The sequence below is a fragment of the Eptatretus burgeri genome, chromosome 2 (genome assembly GCF_056783735.1).
Source record: "Eptatretus burgeri isolate ZD-2024b chromosome 2, Ebu_testis_v1, whole genome shotgun sequence".
NCBI classification, from domain to species: Eukaryota; Metazoa; Chordata; class Myxini; order Myxiniformes; family Myxinidae; genus Eptatretus; species Eptatretus burgeri.
In genome coordinates, this window is record NC_140962.1 from 36,638,176 (window position 1) to 36,640,286 (window position 2,111).

The 2,111-nt window shown below is 41.8% G+C and overlaps 1 protein-coding gene across 1 annotated transcript in view; it reads right to left on the bottom strand.

Moving 5' to 3' along the window:
* Positions 1-242: 242 nt before the first annotated feature.
* Positions 243-2,111, bottom strand: part of LOC147031812 (uncharacterized) — an 82,958-nt gene continuing 81,089 nt past the window's right edge. Inside the window, exon 3 of the transcript XR_015051879.1 lies at positions 243-607. The gene's annotated coding sequence lies outside the window, so the exon portion shown is untranslated. The remainder of the gene's footprint in view (positions 608-2,111) is intronic.

Consider the following 2,111-nt stretch of genomic DNA (forward strand, 5'->3'; position numbering starts at 1 on the left):
TGATTATTTTTTGGTGACGATCGGCCTTGACCTTCATGGTTGGAGCTGGAGGTCGAAAGTTTTTGACCCCAAGATCAAATTTTGAAATCTTAGATACCATATCGAGTAACACCTCATATGAAAGCGCTTGATAAGTGCTTTCCAGATCTGTCAAAAGTTTGACGCTATGACGTCATTTAATGACGTCATGACGAAAAAACGGATTTTTCATGAGAACTTTATCTCCTCAGTTCTGATCAAAATCTCTTGATATTTCATGTACAACGGTCCTGGAGAGATACCATTAACCGTACGAAAATATAAAGGTCAAGGTCAAAGGTCAAGGTCACAAAAAGGTCAAGCATCAAGGTCGACGAAACCCTTATTTTTTGAGTAACTTTAATCGAATAAATAAGTCACTCATGTTCACATTTTGACAAGATAGTGGTCACCCTGGGGGTGACATTGTTTTTTTTTTCATGGTTACTCTGTAGAACGATTGTCATCGGAATCTCTCGTAGGCAGATATTCCTCAAGGAGTCGCTCCTGGTGGATAGCTGCTCTGTTCACCTCAGTGTGACTTTAAAGAAGTCACACGTGGTCACCTTTTGGCAAGATACGGGTCACCCTGCGGGTGACAGTGGTTTTTATTTTCTTCTTTACTTATGCAGCTGAAAAATAAGAGAGAAAACTAAATTATACAATAAATAAGAGCACAATTAAGCGAACTCCTGAAAACAAGGCATTTTCGAAGCAAAATCTCCAGTCCTTTTTGTCATATCTCATTGTCGAAAAGTGTGTAGAGGATTCTACAAGTACATACACGTTGCATGGGTAGCATGGCATACATGAGCGTGATTCAAATTTCCCCAAGACTTTTGTTTATGCAAGGCAGAGGAATGTATGGAGATAAATAACGATTGAGGAAATTTGGTATCACAGTTGGTAAACAATACTCATAATCACGTGTTTCTTGTATTAATAGATGTACTGAATGGGTATTACATCATTTCACATCAAACTGTTACAAGTGAAATAACTAAGATGGTGGAACATTGAATATTGTGAAATTTGTTGAAAATTAAAGGGCTGTCAGGATGGCCGAGAGATACACACTCGCCTAAGAGCCCTCAAGCCTGAGCTTGAAGGTGATTCATCATTGTGTGTGCTGCCTCTCGGATGGACGTTAAACGGGTGTCCCGTCTGCTGGCATTAGTTGGTAGGTGTTAAAGACCCCACGGTGTCCTTCTCAAAGAGCAGGTGATCTATAACTTGAACAAATTCCGAATTTGTTCCTAAAATTCCAAATTCCGAAGTTCAAATACTGTGAACAAATTCCTAATTCCTGCTAGGAAGGCAATGGCAATTACCACCCAGTATAACCCTTGCTCAGGAAGCTGCTTCGGTGACACCGACACTCTGTGAAGAGTATGGCACATCAGAGAGGCAGAGACAGAGAGACAGAGAGACAGACACAGAGAGAGAGACAGAGAGAGACAGAGAGAGACAGAGAGACACACACACACAGAGAGAGAGAAAGAGAGAGAAAGAGAGAGAAAGAGAGAGAGAGAGAGAGAGAGAGAGAGAGAGAGAGAGAGAGAGAGAGAGAGAGAGAGAGAGAGAGAGAGAGAGAGAGAGAGAGAGAGAGAGAGAGAGAGAGAGAGAGAGAGAGAGAGAGAGAGAGAGAGAGAGAGAGAGAGAGAGAGAGAGAGAGAGAGAGAGAGAGAGAGAGAGAGAGAGAGAGAGAGAGAGAGAGAGAGAGAGAGAGAGAGAGAGACAGAGAGACAGACAGACAGACAGAAAGAGAGACACAGAGACACAGAGACACAGAGACACAGAGACACAGAGACACAGAGACACAGAGACACAGAGACACAGAGACACAGAGAGAGAGACAGAGACAGAGAGAGAGAGAGAGAGAGAGAGAGAGAGAGAGAGAGAGAGAGAGAGAGAGAGAGACAGAGAGACAGAGAGACAGAGAGACAGAGACTTTTGTATATTTTCATTATAAGAAAAGAAAGCCCCCAAATGAGAGTTACATTTTCATTTCAGAGAAAGAAAGAAAACTAGAAAACCAAGAAACAATTTCTGAAGAAAGGAAAGGATGAATCAGGTGGATTATATACAAAACA